The sequence below is a fragment of the Nomascus leucogenys genome, chromosome 2 (assembly GCF_006542625.1).
Source record: "Nomascus leucogenys isolate Asia chromosome 2, Asia_NLE_v1, whole genome shotgun sequence".
Taxonomy (NCBI): Eukaryota; Metazoa; Chordata; class Mammalia; order Primates; family Hylobatidae; genus Nomascus; species Nomascus leucogenys.
Genome location: NC_044382.1, coordinates 83110356 through 83116752, shown reverse-complemented (window position 1 = coordinate 83116752; position 6397 = coordinate 83110356). Strand labels below are relative to the sequence as shown.

The following is a 6397-nucleotide window of genomic DNA, read 5'->3' as shown; positions in this document are numbered from 1 at the left end:
AACTTTTCAAGCTAGCTCAGACGGTTCCCCCTGGAAATGGGGAGACGTGTTTTGTTTTTTTGTTTTGTTTTGAGGGAGCTGAATGGGTAGGTGAAAGAGAGGTTTGTGTGTTGAGCTAGACAGGGAAAGAGCCTGCACTGCAGTTTCTGCATTTTCTCTTCCCTTCCCCCTTCCATTAAAAAAATCCATTATAAGTAATCTAAAGCTTTAAAAAAGAAAGACATCAAGAAGGAGAAAAAAGAAAGAGAAGTTGGGAAAGGACTACATAAACAGATGGAAAAAAGTGAGACCCTCTGGGCTGTGGCAGCGGTGGGATTCGAACCCACGCCATCGAAATGACTGGAGCCTAAATCCAGCGCCTTAGACCACTCGGCCACGCTACCTCCCGTTTGTAAGGACTTCTATGCAAATATATTAGTGTGATGACGCAGGCGCCCCCGCCCTCAAAGTTTGCGCATGCTCAATATGGAACCGGTGTCTCCTGCGTTGCTCAGGGAGCCTTAGAATCACAGTGCTCTCGCGATCAGCAGCAGTAAACACACTGGGAACGCACTATTAAAATGAAGAGTGAGTAAATATCAAACATTAATATTTTTAATATTAAATCCTCACATGTATGTTTGGATTTGATTTTGAATTTTCCTTGGGCGTGATCCTGCCTACAGCCACGTAGGGGCGCTTCCGCGCTGCCGCTTCCCGGTGGGCCGGGATCTTGCGTGGAGCCCCAGTTTGTACGTTGGGTCCCCAAGGTGCGGACGCTCATGTCCAGTTCAAGGCGCCTCTGTAGCCCTGCGTGGCCTCATGCCCTAGCCCTATGCCCTCGCGATGTAGGAATCAAGGGTTCGGGGAGGAAAACCATTGAACGTTGTTACAGATTCTTTGCATCTGTGGGCTCCTAACAGCTCACAAACTATTAAGCTTTCATAAGCTGTGCGACCCATTTTACAGAGGAGGAAAATAGAGATGCTAAGTAACTAGCCTCGAGTGCCCCAGCCAGCCGGCATTGCACAGCCTCCCAAGACCTTTGTTCGTACGTGCAGAGGATTTTAGTGCTTTTAGAAAAAAAAAGCAATAAATATAGAGTACAACCTAGCAAAATTCCATTTCCCATCATCTCGAATTATTACTAACATTTTGCATACTCGCTTCAATTTTTTTTTTTTTTTTTTTTTTTGAGACTGAGTTTCACTCTTGTTGCCCAGGCTGGAGTGCAATGGCGCAGTCTCGGCTCACTGCAACCTCTACCTTCCATGTTCAAGTGATTCTCCTGTCTCAGCCTCCCAAGTAGCTGGGATTACAGTCGCATGCCACCAACGCCCGGCTGTTTGCATTTTTAGTAGAGACGGGGTTTCATCATATTGGTCAGGCTGGTCTCGAACTCCTGACCTCAGGTGATCCGCCCCCCTCGGCCTCCCAAAGGGCTGGGATTACAGACGTGAGCCACCGCTCCTGGCCTCAAATTGTTTAAATTAAAATTAAAATTAACACTCTAGATAAAATTCAAGTCTCCTTTGATGTCCCCAAGTTCTATTCCCCCTTCCTTCTCTTTCAGGAGTTTCCCATCTTTTCAGTCTGCATTTTCCTAATTTCACCATCACATAGGGTTGTCTATTTCCTTGCACGTTTAAGGAAAATGGCAAACAAAAATCTAAGGTTGTAAAGACAGTTGGGTAAGTGGGTGTGGTAGTCTGTATAATGACCCCCTAAAGATGCCCACACTTCAACGTGTAAATATGTTACCTTCCGTGGCAAAAGGGACTTTTGCAGTTGTGATTAAGGATCTTCTGATGGGGAGAGGAGCCTGGCTTATCCAGGTGGTCCCAATGTAATCACAAGAGTCCTTGTAAGAAAGAAACAGGTAGCCAGGCGCGATGGTTCATGCCTGTAATCCCAGCACTTTGGGAGGTTGAGGTGGGCAAATTGCTGGAGGTCAGGAGTTCGAGACCAGCCTGGCCAACATGGTGAAACCTCGTCCCTACTAAAAATACAAAAAATTAGCCGGGCATGGTGGCATGTGCCTGTAATCCCAGCTATTCGGGAGGCTGAGGCAGGAGAAGCACCTTGAGCTGAGATCACGCAACTGCACTCCAACCTGAGCGACAGAGCGAGATTCCATCTCAGAAAAGAAAAAGAAGGCCGGGCGCGGTGGCTCACGCTTGTAATCCCAGCACTTTGGGAGGCCGAGGCGGGCGGATCATGAGGTCAGGAGATCAAGACCACGGTGAAACCCATCTCTACTAAAAATACAAAAAATTAGCCGGGCGTGGTGGCGGGCGCCTGTAGTCCCAGCTACTCGGAGAGGCTGAGGCAGGAGAATGGCGTGAACCCGGGAGGCGGAGCTTGCAGTGAGCCGAGATTGCGCCACTGCACTCCAGGCTGGGCGACAGAGCGAGACTCAAAAAAAAAAAAAAAAAAGAAAAGAAAAGAAAAAGAAAGAGGCAGGAATTCAAGGAGGTATGAGGGTGAAACCAGAGGTCCCAGTGATGTAGCCACAAGCCACAGAATGTCGATAGTCTCTAGAGGCTGGAAAAGGTAAGGAAATTGATTCTCCCCTAGAGGCACCAAAAAGGGAACACAAGGTGTCTGACACCTTGATGTTAGCGTTTCAGACTTCCATAACAATACCACTATAAATTTGTGTTGCTTTAAGCCACTACATTTGTGTTAATTTGTTACAGCAGCAATAAGAAACTAATCAAGTGGGTAAACCCATGGGGAATGACACAGTCTGAACTCCCATGAGCTGTGTGATCTTGGAAAAGTCGCTTCTCTCTGGGCCTCAGTTGCTCATCCCTATAATGGAGTGATAATGATCATATCTACCCCACAGGATTTGCTGTGAGGATTAAACTCATTCATTCTGCAAATGTTTTTTGCATTCTTGGTTAAGTCCATTCCACCTTGCCACGTGAACTTAAGAGTCAGAGACAGATGCTTTCGGCTGGAGCTGCCCAACATAAGGGCTCAGAGAACTTTTGTCTGGACTTGAGTTTCAGCAAGAAACACCCGTTACTTTTGCAAAAGTTATTTTGTGACTTGTGACTTGCCCTGTGTGGCCACAAGAAGGAAGCAGCGTCCTCTTTAGGTAAATTCCCCTACAATTGCTCAAAGCGTCTTCCGGCAGTTAGTCCATCTACCAACAGCATCACGTCCCCTAACTCTGTCTCTGATCATTTAATGCAAGTCAACACCTGTCCTGCACCTACTAGGCCTCATCAGGCAAAAAGCAGGCCTTGCAGGCTCGGGAAGGGGGATGAGAGCTGTTTCTGGAGTTGCTTAGAACCCTTGTGCTGGCCCGGGCGCGGTGGCTCACACCTGTAATCCCAGCACTTTGGGAGGCCGAGGTGGGCAGATCACGAGGTCAGGAGATTGAGACCATCCTGGCTAACATGGTGAAGCCCTGTCTCTACTAAAAATACAAAAAATTAGCCAGGCGTGGTGGTGGGCGCCTGTAGTCCCAGCTACTTGGGATGCTGAGGCAGGAGAATGGCGTGAACCTGGGAGGTGGAGCTTGCAGTGAGCGCCACTGCACTCCAGCTTGGGAGACAGCAAGACTCCATCTCAAAAAAAAACAAAAAACAAAACAAAAAAAAACCCTTGTGCTGGAGTTGCTTCTCTAACAGAATAAAAATCCAGTGGCAGAGCCAGGCACAGTGGCTTATGGCTATAATCCCAGCACTTTGGGAGGCCGAGGCGGGCAGATCACCTGAGGTCAGGAGTTCGAGACCAGCCTGGTCAACATGGTGAAACTCTGTTTCCACTAAAAATACAAAAATTAGCTGGGCGTGGTGGCACGCTCCTGTAATCCCAGCTACTCAGGAGCCTGAGGCAGGAGAATCACTTGAACCCAGGAGGCAGAGGTTGCGGTGAGCAGAGATCACACCACTGCACTCCAGCCTGGGCATAAAGCAAGACTCCGTTTAAAAAATAAAATAAAATAAAATCCAGTGTTGGAGGCAAGGCCGCCAGTTCCTCTGCTCCACCCTGCATTTCCCTGGCCCCGTCGCCCTGCTGGCCTCCTACAGTCCTGCTGACGAGGCGTCTCTGGTGATTCATGCCTTCAAGGGTGACGCCGCCAGGGCAGCTCATATGCAAAGCCCATGCAAAGCCCAGCCACAGCCAGGCAAGGGTGGGGAGGCCACAGGCGCCAGAGCAGCTGGGCTATGTTTGGTTTTTATTTTTTATTTTTCTATGTGACATTTAAAAATAACTTTTGCAAAAGTAACCCATTTTCCTTGTTGAAACTCAAGCGAAGAAAGGAAAAGCACAAATAAGAAAAAAAAAAATCTTTTCATGTCTCCACCCAGTTGAACTCTGTCAATACCTTGGTAAGGGACCTGGGTTTTGTCTTTTTAAAATTAATTTGTAATATAGTGCACTTGGAGGCTGAGCAGGGATCACGAGGTCGGGGGAGGCTGACCACAGTGAACCTGTCTACTAAAATACAAAATTAGCCGGGGGTGGCAGGCACCTGTAGTCCAGCTCGGAAGGCAGGAGTGTTGGGGAGGGAGGGCGTGAGTGGACGTGCACTGCATCCAGCCTGGGTGACAGGTGGACTCTGTCGAAAAAAAAAAAAAAATGAAAAGCATGTAAAAAAAAAAAAAAAAAAAAAAAAAAAAAAAAAACAACAAGAAGGGAAATTCTCCCTCACCACAGAAACGTCACAGTACCATTGGAGAGTACAGTGGGCTGGCTGCACTGGTCCATAGTTAGCGAGGATCCCGATGAGTCAGCCTGACCAGAAAACCAACAACATGGTGAAACCCCCATCTCTACTACCAATACAAAAAATTAGCCCGGGGTTGTAGGTGGCAGACACCACTGGTAAATCTTCCAGGCTACCTTTGGGAGGTTGAGGTGGGAGAATTGCTTGAATCCTGGAGGTGGAGGTTGCAGTGAGCCAAAACCGCGCCACTGCACTCCAGCCTGGGCAACAAGAGTGAAACTCCAAATTAAAAAAAAAAAGAAGAAGAAGAAGAAGAAAAAGAGAAGAAGAGAAGAAGAGGAAGAAGAGGAAGAAAGAAGAAGAGGAAGAAGAAAGAAGAGGAAGAAGAAAGAAGAGGAAGAAGAAGAGGAAGAAGAAGAGGAAGAAGAAGAGGAAGAAGAAGAGGAAGAAGAAGAAGAAAGTACCAGTTTGGAATGCATCTTTCCAGATCTTTTCCCGTGCAAATATACAGGTGAATGAAAACTCGAAGTTCTGATGTGTCCCACTCTCATCCTGGGGTTGGCTTTGCACAGGTACATGCCAACATGCTAGAGGAACATGCTGTCTAAAAGAAGAGTGGGGGCCGAGTGTGGTGGCTCATGCCTGTAATCCCCAGCACTTTGGGAGGCCGAGGCAGGTAGATCACCTGAGGCAGGAGTTCGAGACCAGCCTGGCCAACATGGTAAAACCCGTCTCTACTAAAAATACCAAAAATTAGCTGGGCTTGGTGGCGGGTGCCTGTAACCCCGCTACTTGGAAGGCTGAGGCAGGAGAATTGCTTGAACCTGGGAGGCGGAGGCTGCAGTGAACTGAGATCGTGCCACCACACTCCAGCCCGGGTGACAGAGCAAGACTCTGTCTCAAAACAAATACACAAATAAATTAATTAAATTAAATAAATACAGGAAGAGTGGTGTCTCATCACTTCCTTAAGTCTTTCGGTAGCTACAGGTGGGCCATCCAGATGGCTCTGTGTTGGGCATTTCTCATACCCAGTAGGCCCAGGACCTCTGAGCCAAGGAGGTGAAACACACAACCCAAGCCCACTGTGCACAGGGAATTTGGGCAGTTAACACTTTGGAAACGAAATCCTTCCTATGGTGCCTGTGGCCAGTGCAGCTCTTCAGCCCCACCCTGAGCCGATGGGAGGATTATACCTGTCTTGTTGCAGTTGGAAACAGCCACGAGACTGTGACTGTAAGACCTGGGGCTCTATCACCGTGGTGAGCTGGAAACACTATGAGTCTTTTTTTTTCTTTTGTGACAGCTTTATTGCTGTTATAATTGCTGATATAATTCACACGCTCATTTTTTTTTTTTTTTTTGAGACTGAGTCTCCCTCTGTCACCCAGGCTGGAGTGCAGTGGTATGATCTCAGCTCACTGCAACCTCCACCTCCCAAGTTCAAGCGAGTCTCCTGCCTCAGCCTCCCAAGTAGCTGGGACTACAGGCATCCACCACCACACCTGGCTAATTTTTAGCAGAGATGGGGTTTCGTCATGTTGCCCAGACTGGTCTACAGCTCCTGGGCTCAAGTGATCCACCTACCTCGGCGTCCCAAAGTGCTGGGATTACAGGTGTGAGCTACCGCGCCCGGCCCATACACCCATTAAAAAAGTATAATTCAGTGGCTTTTAGTGTATTCACAGAGTTGTGCAACCATCAGCACAATCAATTTTAGGACATTTTTGT

General features: G+C 47.9%; 1 non-coding gene across 1 annotated transcript; it reads right to left on the bottom strand.

Annotated features, from left to right (window-relative positions):
* Window positions 1-301: 301 nt before the first annotated feature.
* TRNAL-UAG lies at window positions 302-383 on the bottom strand. Its single transcript has one exon. It is a non-coding gene; the product is annotated as a tRNA-Leu (tRNA).
* Window positions 384-6397: the final 6014 nt, after the last annotated feature.